General features: G+C 35.8%; 3 non-coding genes and 1 pseudogene across 3 annotated transcripts; 3 read left to right on the top strand and 1 right to left on the bottom strand.

Moving 5' to 3' along the window:
- Positions 1-1,699: 1,699 nt before the first annotated feature.
- LOC111912489 (uncharacterized protein At1g03900-like) lies at positions 1,700-11,202 on the bottom strand (annotated as a pseudogene).
- A 109-nt stretch (positions 11,203-11,311) lies between these two features.
- Positions 11,312-11,440, top strand: LOC111912498 (small nucleolar RNA snoR86). Its single transcript, XR_002857178.1, has one exon. It is a non-coding gene; the product is annotated as a small nucleolar RNA snoR86 (small nucleolar RNA).
- A 156-nt stretch (positions 11,441-11,596) lies between these two features.
- On the top strand, positions 11,597-11,725 carry LOC111912497 (small nucleolar RNA snoR86). Its single transcript, XR_002857176.1, has one exon. It is a non-coding gene; the product is annotated as a small nucleolar RNA snoR86 (small nucleolar RNA).
- Positions 11,726-11,933: 208 nt separating this feature from the next.
- On the top strand, positions 11,934-12,062 carry LOC111912499 (small nucleolar RNA snoR86). The gene has a single exon (XR_002857179.1). It is a non-coding gene; the product is annotated as a small nucleolar RNA snoR86 (small nucleolar RNA).
- Positions 12,063-20,731: the final 8,669 nt, after the last annotated feature.

Here is a 20,731-nt window from a genome sequence, read left to right on the forward strand (position 1 = left end):
CGTTTTATAGAAAATATATGTTTTTATTTTACATATGTTTACAACTTTTCAGACACGTATATTTACTTAATAGGAGTTTACCACATTCATTATTAGTATAATTTTGAACCCATATAACAATTTTTGTCACAATGTAACAAATACTAATAAATTTTTATTAACAATTAAGTTAATACAACTAACTTAAAATGAAAAATAAGTCATTTGTACATTTGAATTCTAATTTCAAATAACATTTATGAAACATTTATAATTTGAAAATAAATCATATAAAGATTTATACATGATTGATTATTTTACAGATCATATTAATTTAAAATAAAATAATTGTACAATACAGATTAAAAATATAAGCATATAACTCTCCCTCTCATTCATGCATTTCTTCATCTACATCTTCTTGGTCTCTTCATAAATTCACCTTCAACATCTTCCATCAAAAAATAAAATTTGAAAACATATAAACCAAATCAAAAGCCAACACATTCTATTTAAAGATAAATAACATATTACAAAGATCTCCTTGTTTTTAAAAAACATGAACATAGATTAAAAGACCGGATTGAATATATATATATATATATATATATATATATATATATATATATATATATATATATATATATATATATATATATATATATATATATATAACCAAAAATTAGAGCGGCCTATTATTAATGATTCATCGACTCCCGAGAAACCCTCAACCGAATCAATGATTCAGAAGGTGTAAGCCCCAATTATATATATAGCAAAAATGAAACCAATGATACACATTGTCTGAAAATCAAAAAAACACACGAAAGAATGGAAAATCCTCACCTTTTTCCCAGATCCCTTCTTCGTATTTTTCTTTGATTCCTTCTCCTTCTAATTCTCATATACATGCCTTCTCTAGTTCTGATATAGCACATCTATAAGTTGTCCTTGTAGCCTTTAAATTCTTAGCCCCAACTCTTCTACTGTCACGCGACTAATCAAAGGGTAGTATGGTTGTTTAAAGTGTTTTGAAAATGTTTTTAAAGATTCCACTCTACAAGCCTATTATCGATCAAATAAATATATTAAAAAATCAAAATTTTCATAGGAATATCAATCATTTTGCTTAAATCAAAAGAATATGTTGTTAAAACAACCCCTCCATTAATCCTATAGATTGACAAAACAACCCCTCAAGAGTAGATTTGTGATTTTTCTTAAAAAAATATAATACAACTATTCAAGTAACAAATGAGCAGCAGTTGAGACATTCAAAAACTTCAACAAACATAAAGACAAAATGTAGAATGTGTGATGTAAACAATATATATGTTTTAAGGGTAGATTCGACATATTGCAGCAAAGAATAAAAAATAACTTATTAAACCCATCAACTTGTAAAGCACTCGGTGACAATTTTCCATCCCATTATCAATGTATATTTCTATAATATCAATGGAGATTAGACCAAGTAATTCCATGTGTATGAGAATTGAACATTCTTCTTATAAAAGTTAAACATCCTTTGTTTCTTTTTTTTTTGTCATATATACATCAGATTATGTGACAACTTTAAAAAGTAGAAATATTTAAATAGCACTATAAAAGTCAAACGTCCCTCATAGTTATTATTGTTTCATAAAGCTAGTATTAGAGTCTTAAAACCATTATTAGAAAGCTACATACATCAAAAAGGGAAAACAAAACAACTAAAAAATCAACTCATAATCATCCCCAAACTAAAAAAAATAAAAAAAAAAATAATAATTTAGATACACATTACTTACTGAACACCACTTGTTAACTAACTATTAACATTTAACATTACCTTTTTGTAATAGCATCCTTTACTTCATAGTAATTTGAGACTATTTCAATGTCCATTTTACCCTCCACTTTAATAGCATACTGAAGATCCCAATCAAGGTTTTCGATAAGTTGTTGTGAAAAAATATATAATTTAAATTTTTAGTTATTAGCCCAAGTGATTAATAACTGTAAGTATTAAAAAGTCATAAATGAGTTGTAAATTACAATGAAAGTAGATGAATCAAGTTTGAAAGAAGTTGGAAGGTCGGATATGAAGACACCAATTTCCAAACACTCCACATGGCCACTAATGTATGTCTCACTCTCTAAAAGGCACCTATTATGAAAGTTTTCTGCTTTAGATTGGTGCTTGTTTGGACATACCTCGAGCTGAGAGAAATCTGTGAAAGCATCTGTAGAATTCCTTGCAACATTGTTATGAGTTGTAGAAGTCATCTAAACAGTAGTATGATCATTGGGTGGAGGTGGGATAGGAGACCTAATTTTCCCGGAAGCAACTGGTGGAGGAGCAAAGCCTAGAGGCTTAGACTTAACCTTATCGGGTGGAGGAGCAAGGTTGAGTGGCTTAATCTTTTCAGATAATCCGGCAGATGAAAGCATCCCAGTTCCACTTGCAGGTTTGTTTTTTACAGTGATTCGAATTGTTTCACCCTCCTAATATACGTAATGTTTCAGGTTAATACTTGTCTAATGAGCTCAAATCCATTTCAATACTTCTAGACATTAGATAATTTCAGCTACTAATCTGAAAATTTCGACTATATAATCTTATATGCATAGCCGGAAAACTGTAAGTGATGATACATACCTTCAATCTGTGATGTACAACAGGATGGATATTGATATGACTCTCGTCACTAGCATCATCGACATCCTTCTCAATCTCTGTCTTTACACACTTCTCATGATCCGACAACGCCACATTGAAATCAAATGCCTCGTTCCTCTTTGTAAAGCCTAACCCAATAAACGCGTGTTTCCCCGTGCCATCCTTGATTTTCAAAGCTAGAGAGTGTCACACCCCAAAACCTAGAACGGCGGAATACGTTATGGGGAGGAGGACGTCATGTACAGTATCATAACAATGCATAATAGTATAAACAAGCAACAACATCCATTGCATTAATATAATAATTGTAATACAAGCGTGTTCTGTACAGTTTGCTAGACACCAAAAGTATAATAAAAAATAAAGAGGAGTCTTGTGTGTGCTCCGTCTTCTCAAAAGCTGCATCTGTACATGTCTACTGACGACCTGAGAATACAAGTTATTTTGAAAACGAGTATCAACATAAAGCTGGTGAGTTCATAAGAATTTAGTGTCTTTGCTTGTATAAAATTTGTTTACAACTGTGTAATATGAAAGTTGTCATCAAGTTTGAAAATAGTGTGAATCTCTAGAAAATCCTATATTTTCTAATAAAAGTAGTCTTCTGCCAAGACTTGGTTACTTGTAGGTTTGATCATTTGAGTGTGTAAAAGTTTTCCCAATTAGACTCTCAATTATAAAAATATAGTTCGGACTTCATTTGAACAAAGTAAATGGGAAAATAATGTATTATTCCAGCAGTGTTACTGCCGACTGGATGGTAAATAATCGCATACTCTAGGTAGTGATATGTATTTAATACACCTCGGAAAGTCGACTTTACCTTTAATTTATAATTTGTTAATTGAGGATTCCGAATGTGAATCTTTATGTAACCATGCGGATAGGCGATCGAATGTATCATCACCCTCCAGGTCATATGTAGTGTGGTAGCATGTTATCATCCCTGGGCCTAGTCGGCTCGGACTGTAGCTAGCAGTCGGGATGTGAGAGTGTCCGCCCTGTATAGATCTATACACGTAAAGCCCGCTCTCCCTCCAAGAGACTAAGGTTACACAGTGAAGGCACAGTAAAGTGCCGTATAGAGGAATAGTGTATCACATTCTGTTTTAGTATGTTCTCTTGTATTAGTGTATAGTGTGCTTCTCGGTATGATGTATTTAGTGTTCTTTTGTATAGTATATAGTATTCTTATTGTATAGTACTTAATCATGTAGAGACTCATAATAGTACTAACCGTGGTAAGTATCATAGTAATAGTAGTGAGGAGTGGTAAACCTTAACTATACCTATTATAGTTAACTAGCATGTTGCAGTCATTCTTAGATACCCAAAAGTATTGAACTGAGTGAAGATATTCATATCCAACACAAATACATACAATATATAACTAAGAATTCAACGACAGTTGGACAAATAACAATATACCCTAAGACCCCAATCAAACAAGAACAGGAAATAAGGCAAGCTATCAGTCCTAAGTCCTTCAAGTCTTACTTATATAAATATATTGGTGTGGATATATTTTAGAAACATAAGAAGTTTTAAAAGAGTTTGAAAATAGTTTTTATAACAAATTAACATGAAAATGAGTTTGATAACATTGAAAGCAGTTTTGATGGCAAAACGGGTAAAAGTATAGAAATCCTTTATGATTGTAAGCTACAAATCATATGTGATTGATACTATAAATTGTTGGGTTCAACTTGTATTATCCCCCATAAAAGCATTTAAAAACATTTGAAAGGTTAATTAAGGGGTATGAACTCACCAGACGAGGATGTGTCGGGTAGGACTCTAGGTGTCAATTTAGGGCTTGAACACACGTGAGGGTCCTATGTAACATGAAGTGATACATAATTGTATCTAATTATTCAACGAACCACTAATTAAGTAAGATAATACACTCCGATGCGTGAAAACACCTTATCTCAAGTGTTGGAAGTGATACGGGTTGCATCTAAGGAGTGTATGACCTCGATAAGGAGTTTACTCTTCAAGAGTAAACCCTTAGGGGTGTTTACGGCCCAAATACCATATCCCCCATGAGTTTACGGCCGTAAACTCATGGGTGGGGTGGTCAATGGCCTTAAATTGCATAAGGGAAGGTTCTGGGGTTGAATCAAGGCTTAGGAAGTGGTCGGGACTTGGAATGACCTTGGAAATGGGGTTTGCGGTTCATGAAGGACACTTTATGAGTTTACTGTCGTAAACACATGGGTTTACGGCCGTAAACTCATATGTGGTTCATTTTTGCATGATTTGGTGCACCACATGAAGGGATACAAGGTTCTAGACACTTTTGCAAGCTTTTGGAGGTGTTTAAAGGCAATTTAACACCATGAAAAAGGTGTTTATGGTCCATGAATGTTCATGGGTCGTAAACTCATGTTTACCCCTCTTATTTCATGTTTTCGAGGTTCTAAGCTCATTCGTGTAAGTCCCTAAGTCATGGCTAAGCACTAGAAGGTTTTTGGGGCTTCAAAAACCCACTTATGGGTGTTTACGGTTTTGAGGGTGTTCCTCAACCGTAAACACATGATTTTGAGGTATTTGGATGATTTAATCACGAATTTGCATTGATACTAAGCTAAACAACAAGCTTGGAAGGATTACTTACGATTTTGGAGCTTGAATGAGGTGTTTTTCGATCAAAACCCGAGTTGTAGAGAGAGAGTAGAGAGAGAGCTTAAGGAGTGGGAAAAGCTCCAATGGTGACCACTCAACCCTTATATAGGGTTCGAGTTTGTGGCCAGGTGGGGATCCACCCAATACCGACGTTAAACGTAGTTTATGGTCGTACCCGATTAAATGGTCGTAAACTAAAACTTTTCCAAATGAATTCAAGGGTGTTTCACGTGTTTTTATTTATTTCATTTCGACACCGATAAAATAAAATAAAATAAAATAAAAACATTAATTGATTTGTCTAACCCAAATGTTAACGGAAATTCCAATAAAATATAATTTATTAACGGAAATGGGTTACAACGACGAAATAAATTTCAGGTTGTCACAGAGAGATCTTCGAGAATAAGATTTAAAAGCTCCAAAACCGGATCAAATTTACGTGTTCCCCCAAATCGTTGATTGTGGTTGATCATGGCGGAGAGATAGGGTTAGGGCTACTTGTGTGTGACGGAAAAGGTGGACTTTTAGGGCGTCGATTGCATCTTTGGTGGAGATAGGTAGTGGTGCGCTGCTTGTGTGTAATGCTGTCGGAGTCAGGGAAGAACACACACCTAACGTCGTGAGGGTGAAGAGATAAACATAGACGAATGAGAATCAGTTTGATGGCGGTTGTTGTGTGTTTAGGAGATTAGGGTAAGCTAATAACGTGTAATACGTATACGATGTGCTTCTATGCTTAATATTATTGTACATGAGGTAATACATATTGTACCCCTTAATTTTCAAGAAAGAGGCAGTATGTTTAATAATATAGTAAATATTATAAAATAATTTTTACTATTTTTAAAAATACATTCAATATAATAATATTTTTTTAAGACGTCCAAACTATTAAGTTATTAGTACAAATAACCACTAATAAAATAATAATAATATTAAAATCGTCCAAAACTTTTAAGCTGGATAAACAATACATAGTCTCCTTATCTTCGGTTAGCTTTTGACCTAACCCTTAATCCCACTTTGTGACGTCTTGTATCCTTATATCTCAGCAAAAATCAGGCTATTATGGCCCAACTTTCTTGGTCTTGAACTTGTCAATTTTCCCTACTTCAAATGTTGGTCGAATGTACATTCATTTGTATAAGCAAATGAATTGAATTGTATGTGTATATTTGAGAGATACAATATTTATATACATAATATAAGAACTAGAAGTGGGGTATTTACTCTTATTCTATGGCTATGGCTACTTAGACTATTAACTATTTACTATATCAACTTTACACATTTTACATTTGTATTTACTGTCATATTATTGTTATTACCCCCCAGCAAGCTCAAGAGCGGGACGAACTTGAAGCTTGGATCGAAGAAATTTGACTTTATCTTTACCCAATGATTTAGTGAAAATATCCGTAAATTGATCCACGGATGACACATAATAGATTTTCCCTTTGCCAACAATCAATAGCTTCATTTCCTGTTTTGTTACACAATTGGCAGAATGGACGACGACGTCATGTATCTGAATTCTGGGACAATTGAGATGAGTTGAAAGAATTTGTTGGATGATAGGTGGAACTATTTACCGTGAGTGCATGTAACGCCCGATTTTCAGGTAAAATTTTTAAAAATTATAAGTTTTTATTTGTTTTTCATGGTGGCCTACTACATTGGGAGTACCTTGATGAATCTTGGACACAGGGTTTTCCCCTGGTACGTTGGACATACCTAGCATACACTAAGTATACTCGAGTTAGGGGGAAAACCCTAAAATTTAGGTTTGGACCCTATTTAAGCACTTTATAACCTCAAGGTCTCTTTTATCATCAGCCTCATTCGTCCCAAAGCAATTCCCATAAAACCCTAATCTCTTTCTAGAGAGTTTTGAGCATTTTATGTGTCTTGGTGTGTTTATGGTGCATCTTGAAGAAAGAAAAACCCATTGGAGAAGCATTTGTTGGCTTGAAGCTTGAGGATCCAAAATCTATTCACCTTCATCATCTTCCAGAAGGTATAAAATCTCAATCTTGGTGATTCCTTGTTTAGATATAGGATACTTAGGGTTTTTGGCATATTTTGGTCCCCTGGGTTGATTCGTGTGAGTATAAGTTACTCTAGAAGCTTAAAATAGTATATCTTGATGTTTTTGAGGTCCATTGTTCATAAAATGGCATATTGATGGATTTAGCTCAACCATACAAGAGTTTATGTTCATATTATATAGTCAAAATGTTAAAAATCAGTGTTGGGCATCTTTGAGCCATGCAAAGGCATCAAGTTGATGGCTTTATCGTTTAAGACGTTTCCCTATAGCAAAATTTGTGATTTTGACATTAAGGAATTAAGTGCTTAATGTGAGTTTTAGTCATCAAGGGAGTAGACTTCAGTTTCAAAGGTACCAGTTGTCAAGGAGTTTAACGATGTTTTCCCGGAGGAGTTACCTGGTGTGCCTCATGAGAGGCATGTTGAGTTAAGGATTAATCTAGTGTCAGTTCCGACTCTAATTGCCAAGACGCCTTACTGCTTGGCACCACCCAAGATGCAAGAGTTGTCCTCTCAGCTTCAGGAGCTGTTAGGAAAGCAGTTCATCATACCAAGCAGTTCGTCGTGGGGAGCGTCAATACTATTCGTCAAGAAAAAGGATGGTTCACACCGGATGTCCATTGATTACCAGAAGTTAAACAAGTTAATGGTGTAGAACCATTATCCCCTTCCGTGGATTAATGGCCTCTTTGATCAATTGCAACATGCATCTTGGTTCTCCAAGATCGATATGAGGTTCGAGTATCATCAGGTGAGATTGAGAGAGGATGACGTGGAGAAGACCGCGTTTCAGACTCGTTATGGGCATTATGAGTTCGTGGTGATGCCATTTGGCTTACCAATACACCTGTTGTGTTTTATGGATTTGATGAATCGGGTGTGCAGGCCGATACTCGACCGATCTGTCATTGTATTTATTGATGATATCTTGGTGTATTCCAAGACCAAAGAGCAGCATATAGAGCACCTTCGAGAGCTTCTGGGAGTATTAAGGCGGGAACAACTGTTTTCCAAGTTCGCGGAGTGTGAGTTTTGGTTACGAGAGGTCCAGTTACTAAGGAACCTCGTTAACCAAGATGCGATTTTGGTCGATCTGACCAAGATCGAGACTGTGATATAGTGGGAGGTTCCGAAATCTCTCTCAGAGATCAAGAGTCTCTTGAGTTCGGCGGGATACTATCAAAGACTTATTCATGATTTCTCCAAGATTGCGGTACCTCTCACTCGTCTGACAGTGAAGGGAGTGTATTTACGATGGGGACATGTGCAGAAATCGACATTTAAGACTCTTCGCGGAGGTTATGTGAGTCCCCGACCCTTCTGGAGGGAGACGAGGATTTTGTGGTTTTCTGTTATGCATCTATCAACAGTTTGGGGGTGGTTCTTATGTGGAGAGGACAAGTGATTGCTTATGTGTCGTGGCAGCTGAAGCTGCATGAGACGCGATATGATACTCATGACCTGGAGCTGGGGGTAGTGGTGTTTGCCCTCAAGATTTGGAGACATTATTTTTATAGGGTCCATTGTACCATTTACACAGATCATAAGAGTTTGAGATATCATATTGATTAGTCGGACCCTAACACGAGGCAACCCAGGTGGTTGGACGTGGTCAAGGATTATGACTGCGAAATTCTTTATCATCCGGGTAAAGCGAATGTGGTAGAGGATGCATTGAGCCGCAAGTCAGTTGGGTCTTCGGTTGGGGAGATGTGTATGAGGATATTCGTTGATTCCCTACTTTTGGGTTTGATCAGGGAGGCTCGGACAGAGGGAGTTTAGAAGGAGAACTATAAACAGTAGAGGATTAAGGGCGAGACCGATAGGTTTGTCACTGATAATCGGGCATTGTTAACCCGATGCGATCAGGTTTGGGTTCTGGTTTCTAGTGGGATCAGGCAGATAGTACTAGAGGAGGCTCATAAGTATTATTTTTCTATACACCCTAGAGCCACCAAGATGTATCGGTTTTTGAGATTGAGTCACTGGTGGTCGTATATGAAGAGGGAGATAGTTTGTTATGTCGAGAGGTGCTTGACCTGTAGAATGGTCAGGGCCGAGCATTAGAGGTCGCATGGGAAGTTACAGCCTTTGGAGGTTCCCATATGGGAGTGGGAACAAATCACTGTGGATTTTATCACCAATTTGTCGAAGAAGGCCAAGGGTTTTGATGCTATACGAGTCATCATGGATCGATAAACCAAGAGTGCCCACTTTTTGACCATCCGGGAGAGCTCTTCGGCCAAAAAGTTGGCTGATGTGTATGTTCGGGAGATCGTTGCCCGTCATGGGGTTCCTGTCTCCATTGTTTCAGACCGAGATGTTCGGTTCACTTTCCGATTATGGCAGAAGTTCCACAAGGAATTGGGCACAATGTTACATTTCAATATTGTTTATCATCCACAGACCGACGGTCAGAGCAAGCGGACCATCCAAACCAAAACAGAGTAAAAGGTGACAAAGTAATTTGAGGATAAGTAGTATATTCTTTGCATATAAAATAATGACAGAGTAAAGGGTGACATTCGATACCCATCGATATGTTATCATAAGCACCAAAACCGGATGCCCAAACATGGCCGCACAAAGTGGTATGTATCGTAAACGGACCATGATTTATATTCCAAGTTCAGGCCTGTAGGTTGTAGTTACAACCGCTTCATATGTTTCATCATACTACAATAAAAAGACTCATTGATTAGGCATTTGTTGCATGTTCCGGAGGACATTCTGGAACACAATTTCGGATCAACATTTATAAGTTTCGATGTACATTCCGGAACAAATTTTCAAATCAACATTCCAGATCGTTTCTATGCATTCCAGATGTGTTATATATATATATATATATATATATATATATATTATAGACATGATCTTGGTATTCCAGATATATATATATATATATATATATATATATATATATATATATATATATATATATATATATATATATATATATATATATATATATATATATTATAGACATGATCTTAGTATTCCAGAGTCGTTATAGATTTGTTAGAATTTGGATATTTTCTTGGATTTGTTGATCTAGTGCATACATCTAACTACATGTAATCCTACAATAACTTAAAACCCACTAAAATTCGAAGGAAAACAAATAATACATACTAGTATATAATTGATACAAACGAAATTATCTATTTTTTAACATATAATATAAATTAAAAGACATATAATTATAAAATTAATAAAAACTTACATATAAAAAATGAATCTTTTTATTGTTAGAAGAAGACATTCTTTTAGTTGGATTGATATAAATTCCGAAACAAGTGAGTTCAAAATGTTATTTATAAGAGAACAACATTACCAAGTTAGATCCCTTTATCCAGGTCCGGATGGTAATTTAAAAAATGAATGATTTTTTAAAATATAAGATAAATAACTTTAACTCAATTTCTATTGATATTTTTGTAGAATGAGTGAAAATTATTAGCAGATGATAAAAAATTGATGTAAAACTATAAGGTTAGCTCTGATAACATGCATTGAACATATTTGAATTTGTTGTTTGTTACAAGGTAAATCTATGCTGCCTATTTGACTAAAAACTTTATCAATTTAAGATGTGTTTAATCTGCTAATAAAAATTAACTAGTTGCGTATTAAGAGTGCTTACACCGATCATATATTTTCTAACACTAAAGACTTTGTTAAGCATCCATATCTTAAAATTGGGCCCTTGATATTTGGGCCATTGGCATTTTAACATGCAGTCAAAATTAGGGCTAGGGTTATCAGCCCTATATATGCTCACCTTGAATGAGTGATAAATCATCGTCTTCATCGTCTCCTTTTCGGCTACTAGAAACCAATAAACGATCTCGATAGGTTTTCAAGGAATATAGATTCATATTAGACAACTTAGAGATAATTTTCTGTTTGTTTTTGTTAATATCTTTTATGTGTTTATCTGTTATTGATTTCTTTGAAAGAAGAGAAATGGAAATAAGCCAATTTGCAGAGCAAGGGCGCCTATGAAATGTGACGAAACTTGCATTGAAGGTTGGCAAAATCAAAACAATTTCTGCGATTCTCCGTGCCTATCGAATCTCTTGATTTTGAATACGGCCTCGAACAAATCGCTACATTTTTTTCTTCCATCATGCGATCTTTTTCGACTTATAATCACCATAGATTATCCTTTGTGTATTAGTTCTATATTTTTCGTCGATATGATCAAATTTTAAACTTCTGTCGAGCTACTCAGGGCATTTACTTAATTAGACCATAAAAAGCCAATTTGCAGAGCAAGGACGCCTATGAAATGTGACGAAACTTGCATTGAAGGTTGGCAAAATCAAAATAATTTCTGCGATTCTCCGTGCCTATCAAATCTCTTGATTTTGAATACGGCCTCGAACAAATCGCTACATTTTTTCTTCCCTTTTCGTGTTTTTGTTCAAAAATTTCTTTTTATTATGTGATCTTTTTCGACTTTTTGATCACAATAGGATATCCTCAGTGTATTAGCTCTATGTTCTTCGTGGCTATGGTCAAAATTTCAATTTGTGTCGAGTTACTAAAGGCATTTACATCATTAGAACAGAATATAATTTATTAGAGCAGAAAAAGCCAATTTGCAGAGCAAGGACGCCTATGAAATGTGACGAAACTTGCATTGAAGGTTGGCAACATCAAAAAAATCTAGCGATTCTCCGTGCCTATCAAAGTCTTTCAGTTTTGAATATGGCCTCGAACAAATCGCAACATCTCTTTTAGGTTTTTGTGCTCTCGTTTTTTGCCGATAATTTGAATCTTTTGAGGTTAAGGATCCTTCGCAGAAGCTTCTTGATTAAGCCTTATTGACATTGATAGATTTATAGTTAATCTAATGTCAAGAATATCTAAAGAAAATTTTGATTGGCGTTGCAAATTATCATAAGAACTTCAATGTTTAACATTTTATACAACGAAATTTTAGGAAAAACAGTTCGGATAAGGCTAGATTTACACAAGTATATACTAAAGTCTCTAATTAACTATTCTTAGTATTCTATCTAAAAAATTGGTAACAATGTTATTGAACCAGTTTTTCAAACAACACAACTTGAAATCAACAACTTGCCAAAATGAAAGTTTGATTTGCGCTGATGTGGGAAGTTGTGACCATGTAGTTAAAATAAAAAGGCAGTAAAAGTTTTAATTGGTGCTCAAGTGAAAGATTTCGAAATGCTCACGTAAATCATTAAAATACAAAATATTGCTTCTAGTACTCTGATGTGTACTGGCACTGACGCAGCTTACCACGGCGAGATCTCTTGTGCTGCCATCATCTTCTTAAATAACCATTAGTGGTATGGCTGCCACGTTTCAGTTATCATACTGGCTCATAAAAAGAAGAGTGATCAACAAAGAAACGTTGGAAACCAATTTTGTTGGAAAATAGTCTTTCTAAGCTTTCAACGAAGCAACGACATTAAAGAAATGTAGTAGATTGGATGATATCACACAGGTGGAGGGAGGCTGCTGCTTCATGTTGAAGTTCTGTCATTTTGGGCTTTCCATATGCACCAAAGTGATACATAATATATTTTGAGAAGCAATTTTTTTTTTAGGGTAATCAAACTAGTTGTTGGCATAATCTAAGATGTCCTATGCCGTTCGGAAATTAGATATTGGAACCCCGCACCATTTCAAAATGCAATCTAATACCAAACGGGCATACTCACATCTAACTAATGCATGATCGGCACTTTCCTACATGGTCCCACAATGGCTGCATAAATTAGTTTCAAAGGCTGCAAGAGATTTTACTCATTCTTGCTCGCCAAGTAAAGCAAATCACCTTAATTGGAACTTCTTTTAGCCAAGTAAACTTACCATTAGCGCTCGGCGGACTGAAATCCCAAAGTTTCCTTAGAGCCTTGACAATGGAAGATCCATCCGAGGTGAGACTGCAGTGCTAGTAGTCTCTAATTGGGTCTTGCTTTTTTGTTAGGACTTGTTCAACTGGAATATACTTCTTTACCAAATCTTTTCTAATGCCCGCAATGTTATTCCATATGCCGGGTACAGTGTTACTTGCATTCAACGGGATCAGATGAGAGCTAAAATAGCTGCCCCGAAATAAATAAATTACTGCGCCAGCCTTTGTGTACTTACATCCCCTCCATTTTGATAAAAATTTATTTTTTGTAACTTAAAAGGTTAAAATCTAGTTTTTAAAAAACTAAAAAAGTTAAAAACCCTGTTTAGTTTGGGTTGAGGAGGTCCTGTTTTTTGGTATAGGCCAAGATATCCGGTGCAAGCATGCTGTAAGGTGTGGGCACCGAGGCTCGAGAGAAACAGTGTGGTATGCCAACAAAACTTTGGTATTTTAACCCGATGGCTGATTGGATCTGTGATATATTGACATTTTTACCTGGGATATTCCATCCTGAAGATGATTGGACTTAACGGTTGATTGGGTCCTAGGTATTCTAACCCAATGGTTGATTGGACCTGACATGTTTGGCTGTATATATTATCTATTTGTGTGGTGGTAACGGGGGCCTTGCGGGAGTACGAAATGAAAATTCCTACTCATGCCTTAGGTCTCGAAAATAAAACAAGGTTTAATCTGACTCTTGCTCTCGTAATTTTGAAAAAGTTATACCATTTTCTGGAGTCGATTCCTACAGAAACAAGGTCCCACAAAAATAATTGACATCCCCAGGTCTTTCGTGTTAAAACCATATTAGTATATGATTGCTGTCTTGTTGTGACTAAAAAATGATAAAAATGGACAGTAAATGCCTCATACATCCTTACATTTGTAAGTTTTTATCGGATTTACTAAAAGTTGTATTTTACGTCAATTATAACCTCAAATTTATAGAATTTTTTTTATAAACTTGCTCTTTTTGTAAATTTATCCAGTAAAATTGATTTTCTTGCAAAACCTAAGGGTTGTAATTAAATAAAAAACAAATTTAAAGGCTTTTATGAACCAAAAAAGGGTAAAATGAATATTTAGTCCACATGTAAATAATTTAATTGATCCGAGGGTAAAATTGAAATAAAAAGGTACAAACATTCGGTTTTAATGAACCTAAAACCTGCAAAAGTATAAAATCGACAAAAACTTGCAAACATAATGGTTTTTATGTCATTTTTCCTAGTGTTTATAGTCGGGATGAGCAGAAAAAGCGGGTATCTGCTTTCGGAACCAGAACTGTCGGTTCCAATACCAGCTACCCAAAACCGCCGGTTGCCCGAAACTGGTACCGGCGGGTACCTGCCTTTTCTAAAGCAAATATATATATATATATATATATATATATATATATATATATATATATATATATATATATATATATATATATATATATATATAAAATAATAAGTTTATTTACTTTTAGGTCAAAGATGTAAGACTTCGTAGGGTTTTTTCTTAAATTCATTATAAAAAAGCGTCGACACTTTTACAACTCTTCACTATGGTTCTTCTCTTAGTCTCTACTCTCTACTCTCGTTCTCGTTCTTCGCTAATCAAAATATCGAATGATCACATTGACTTCACATAACCCTCTTGTGAGTCTTGTTGAGTAATCGAGTTTGCAACATCCTATCTCGGTCGGTTCTTATTCTTCCATCGCATCTTCTTGCTCAATAGGCTCAATTGCATCTTCCTGTTCAAGGTTAGTTCCATTGCTTTGCATATGATATATTTTTATGTCGATGATTGCATGAGTTACTTCTATTCAATTATTGCATATGTTAGACTCTTACTTCGATATTTAATTGCATCTGTTAACTGTTAATATATAAATTTTCCTTATTTATGCACCCGTATGTAAATTTTTAAGTGTTATAAGAACTTGTTAATTGTTAAATGAGATTCCTTGGTATTCAATTTCGATTTTCCCCAATTTTAATTTCGATTTTCTCATATCAAGAACCAGTTAATTGTGAAGTCTTAAATGTTAACAATACCAAAACGTATTAACTGTTAAGCATCTGTTACTTCCATTCATTTGTTAATTGTTAAATATTAGATGTATTTTAACATTACTTGGTTTTTTTTTTTTTTTTTTTTTTTTTTTTTTTTTTTGAAATTATATCTTAGATGTATGTTAATATCATTTGTTAACTGTTAATTCTTAGATGTATGTTAACTATTATATCTATGTGAATGTAGTTTTCATTTGTTAACTGTTAACTAACCTGTTATTGATTTATTTTTCTAAAATTATAGGTTAAATAATGGAAAATAGTAATTTTGACATAGACTTGGATGGTGAAAGTGAGGTTGTTGACCAAAACAAAATGTCGGTGGTTAGGGACAAAAGGACATCAAATTCTTGGCGCAATTACATAGATGTTAGAGATCCAAAGACATGCAAGATTGTCAAGTCCCAATGCAAACATTGTTCCAGACTCTTTACAGTCACTACAAAGAATGATACATCATCTTTGGGAAAACATAATGTTGTATGTTTACAAAATCCTGATAATCTTGATAAAAAGAAAAATAAAATTAGCACTTTTAGAACAAGTCAAAGTGATGCCGCTACCGTTTCTAATTGGGAATATAACCAAAATACAATTAGGCTCACTTTAGCAAAAATGATTGTCATTGATGAGCAACCATTTTCATACGTTGAACGTGACGAGTTTAGATATTTTTGTAGTGTTGCTGATCCACAATTTTGTATCCCGTCACATTTCATAGTTACTAGAGATGTTAGTAAAGTGTTTCTTAGTGATACAGAGCTATTGAGAAATACCTTGAAAAGTTTGAATTTTAGGATTGCCCTTACTACTGACTGTTGGACTTCTGTGCAAAATTTAAGGTATATATGTTTAACTGCTCATTTTATTGATGATAATTGGAAATTATATAAAAGAATTTTGAATTTCCGTAATATCGATAGTCATAAAGGAAAGGAAATCGGGAAAGAAATAGAATCTTGTATTCTTTATTGGGGTATTAAAGAGAAGTTATCTTCTATCACTGTAGATAACGCAAGTGCTAATGATGTAGTTGTTATCTTCCACTTACATTATGTTGGAAATAGTATTGGGTCTCGTTATTTTGAAAATCTCCTTTTTTTGATTGATTGTTTGCTTGCTTCATTGCGGGTCTCCCATCTTTTTGGTCAGCTTCGAACATTGACCGTAGGGTCCTTGCTATTTCTGTTAGGTCTCCTTTAAATTGCTTGTCCGCTACTTCTCTTTTGAGTATCGCGCATTCTCCGATGTCGTGTATTTTGCTTTTGTGGTATTCGCAGTATTTGCTTTTTTCCTTCTTTGTCCACTGTAGGGTTTTTTTCTACGGTGTGTACTTTCGACCTGTGGCTCCTCGGATCATCTTTGATGAAGGGGTGGAATCTGCGGGAGGAATGTCTCGAATGTCTGCTCTGTTTTTTGTGGTTTCCATCATTGCGCTCTTTATGGTTGGATGGGAGTAGAAGTAGGTTGATTCTTGTTTGAGGTAGGCGTTCGCTACAACCTTTAAATTTGCTTGTTTGAGTTCTTCTCCTTCGATTTGTCGAAGATATTTCTCGACCCTTTATTTAAGCTCGTCTCTAGTTTTAGGTACTCTGCCTTGCATTTTTTAGGCGAAGGCACCTGTGACTAAGAATTCTTCGTGGCCTGAGACGCTTGAAGTTGCTAGGGTGAACCGGTCATAATATGCTCGGATGGACTCTCCCTCCTTTTGCTTGCATGCCATGATCGATTTGGCATAACCTTTAACTTTTCTCAACTGCATGAAATTTCGGAGGAATAGATGTCTGAATTGTTCGAACCTGGAGATGCTTCACGGTCGTAACGCCTAAAACCGCTTGCTGGTGTTTCCTGACAGTGTGACTGGGAACTAGGTGCAGGTGAACCTCTTGTTCATTCGGAGCGATGTAATCATCCATTCCTAAGTGTCTATGTGTTTGTCTGGATCTGTTGTGCCATTGTATTTCGGGATATTTGGGATCATGCGCAGAATGTGGTATTTCGTATTGCAGGAGCTCCTGGGAAAATGTCGAGCTAATGCTTGGTACTGAGTCGTACATGTGTGGATATGTAGATGTTCCACTGGCCATTGTGTGTTGCACGTGATAGGGGCTGGTGTACCCTTAACCATATTCGTAGTGGTACCCGTGGTTGTACCTCGACGTTTTTGGCACATACACCGCCTGTGTGGGGTATGCATGCACCAGCTGATTTGACTGTGAGCTCGACTCCGTTGGTCCCATGGTGTGTGAGTGTATTCCCTGCACCGGTCTGCCTTGACTGTTGTTGTTTTGCGGCTGTGTTGGGGGGTACATGCCTTGGTAGTAGTGGGAGTATGGGTTAAATGCTGGTTGTTGTGCGAATAGCGGGACGCGTGACATGTCGGTAATCGGGGAAGACAGGTGACCTGCATGCATTGGTTGTATAGCGGATGTGATGGTGCTCGAGCACCAGGTGTTGGTCTCTACCTGCCGCGTGGATGGCTGCTGGTGATTTGTTGGTTGTGGTTGTGTGGTTGGTGTCCTTTGGGTCGTCGTGGTGGTCGTCGTGGCTGGTTGTGTCGTTGCGTCGGGTGTCGGTCGCCATAAACTAGCGATGAACTCCATCGCAGAGCCGAGTGGTGGCGTTTTCAGTGTTTGTGCTAGCAGATGTCCTTCCAGTGTCGACAGACCGCTTTCGTTGAGGGACTGCATTGGTCAGACCGGGCTAGTGGTGTCACCTTCTTGCTGCTGCAGTCCTTTGTCTGTCATTTCCAGCACCTGGTGTTGTTGAATGGGTTTTGCAAGACTGAGTGCAAGCCCGGATAGCGCCAACTGTTGTGATATGTCATCGACTTAAATCCTTCTTGTCAATGGGTGGAAATGAAGAGTCTGAGAATCACAACAAAGAAAACAAGATTGTAAGTAGTCGTCCATGAGGTTGTCCAAGAACGAGGCTCCGAAGATCAAGTCAGTAAGGGTCTGATGGAGAGATGGTTAAAAGTGTAAAGAGAGCGTTAAAGGATGGAAGATCCTGGCCCATTCTCTTGGAGGAGAAGGGTGACTTTTATACCTGTGGATAGGGGGAACAGATCCCCGACAGTATCTTCTACTTTTTAGGTTTGGCAGGGGCTGACAGATTTTGAATGGAGGATCGTGTTCCATGGGTGGTTGTTCGCTATTGGTGCAGACTCTGCCATAAACGGCGTCCAGAGCACTACACCTGCCGCTCTGGGGAACTCTTAGTATTGTTTTGTCTTCAACGTTATCCTTGGTGCTTGGGCACCATGGAACAAATACGGGGTATCGAAGGCGAGGGCGAAGGCCCGACGTTAGTCACGCATTGCTCCTTGGCCAATTCGTCTGTTGGCCTAGTGATTTCGTTATCTTTGATGGATTCCCAGTAGGATACGTCAACATAGAGAAAACATAGATCAATTTATTTAGGGTTGCATACACACATAGGATTGTCTGTTATGCTCAAAACCTATCGAAAGTGATCAAATACTTCGTTCTACAAGATATAGTATGGACATGAGACATGGATTATAATCAATCTCATTGTCCAAGTTTTGTTTCCTGATTTCTGATTTATGACGACTGAAATCAGACTACAAATTGTATACATCAATTCAGTCCAAGCTTGGCCAAGCACTTTAGATGTCATCATCAAATCATCAAGGAGCCCATAGATATCGTTTTTCCCATTATGAAAAAAGGAACGGATAAACTTCGACTTATATGCTTGCACTATTTACTCATCAAATCACGCAAAACAATACGTTTTATAACATCAATTTACTGATGCAATTACGTATTATCAATGCACAACTGACTTGTAAACAACAACTCATATATCTCCGTTTCAAGAATATAAGATATTATCGTCTAAAAATTACTCGTGATAAAATCCATGAAGTAATTCTCTGAGCGTGAGTTTATCCAATACATAAAATCCCCATTTTCCAAGTACTCACGAACATTGTGGCAAAACCATTGTTATGTCTAATCCCCATAAACAATCTACAATTCAATTCATGACAGTTTTAATTCGCTACTTGCTTCCATAAGTACGATCGACTGTGGAGTTTTGAATAGTCCAATTATTTGGGAAGTAAAATATGCAAAGTGAAACACAATAATAACTTAATTAACTATGGTCTCAAAACCGTTGTATATAAATAAAACTCTTACTCCCTCTGTCCCAAAATTATAGTCCATCTTTCCTTTTTGGTTTGTCCCAAAATAATAGTTCATTTCTAAAAATAAATAACATTTTTACCAAAATACCCTCTCATTATTACTTAACCAACTAAGCATTTAATGGAACATTAAATGCAAAGTAAGGACAAAACAATATTTTTATTATATAAAGTTAGTGGTAATTAATGTTTTTCTTAATCTGTGTGTTTTTTATTTGTGGACAATAATATTGGGACAGAGGGAGTATTATTTAATCACCATATTAATTAGACTTTATTTATTGTATAATGTTTCGAGTAATCAACTAAACACTTGAATTAAACATCAGTCATGCCATGCTATAAACATGCATACCATGTTTCTCTATGGTCCTTTCTTTGCGAACAGATCGACTGGACACTATTCCAATGATGCTCATTTCATAATTCCAAATTCTTGTTACTACTAAATGTGTTAGAATTCAACCTTACTTGCAATATCCTATTGTGATGTCGAGGCTTCAAAGTCACATAGACTTTGCCAACGATATTACAAAATGTTCCATTGGACCTTTTGTTACTAGAAACAATTCCATGGTAACGAAGTTTCAAATTCAAGGTACACTCCTTGCATCCCTTCCTTGCATTAATGTTTCTTACTCACATGTAGATTTTAATAAACAATTCCCTCCTTGGAAACATTTCCATATTCCTATATGACCATCAATTCTGAACAAGAGTCACCTCCACTCAAAATTATGTCAATATGATCCGTCCAAATTAATATTATAATTCCGTCTGTCCACAAGCAACCAATCCGTTGGTATAACCTCAGAATGTCCTTAACAGTTGTTCAAAAACTTTAGTCACATCCACTTCTAGTCCTTTTCCCTCTCAATGTCCTAAGCATTTGGAAAAATCAGAACAAGTGAATATTACAACATATGTAATCAAACCTATCTCTGAAGCACATGATATTCGATTCATAATGTCTTACATAAAGATCTGATATTTGTTCAGTTATCTTGCTACAATATTTCCGTATATTGAATTTCCTATGTTGAATCATTTCAACAAGATATTCATGTATGTCCAAGACTAAGTTCTATTAAACCCTTCAATCTAAACTTTTAGATTTGAAAAGAAGTATGAATGCCCTCTCCCTTAAATCTTTCTATAGTGAAACAATTTCTCTAATTGAACATACAACTTGAACAAAAAAACATAAAACCCTAACATGCTACTATGATTTCGAAATTCACAACTTAGGGTTAGAATAATCATACCTTGAT

The sequence above is a fragment of the Lactuca sativa genome, chromosome 5 (genome assembly GCF_002870075.4).
Source record: "Lactuca sativa cultivar Salinas chromosome 5, Lsat_Salinas_v11, whole genome shotgun sequence".
Taxonomy (NCBI): domain Eukaryota; kingdom Viridiplantae; phylum Streptophyta; class Magnoliopsida; order Asterales; family Asteraceae; genus Lactuca; species Lactuca sativa.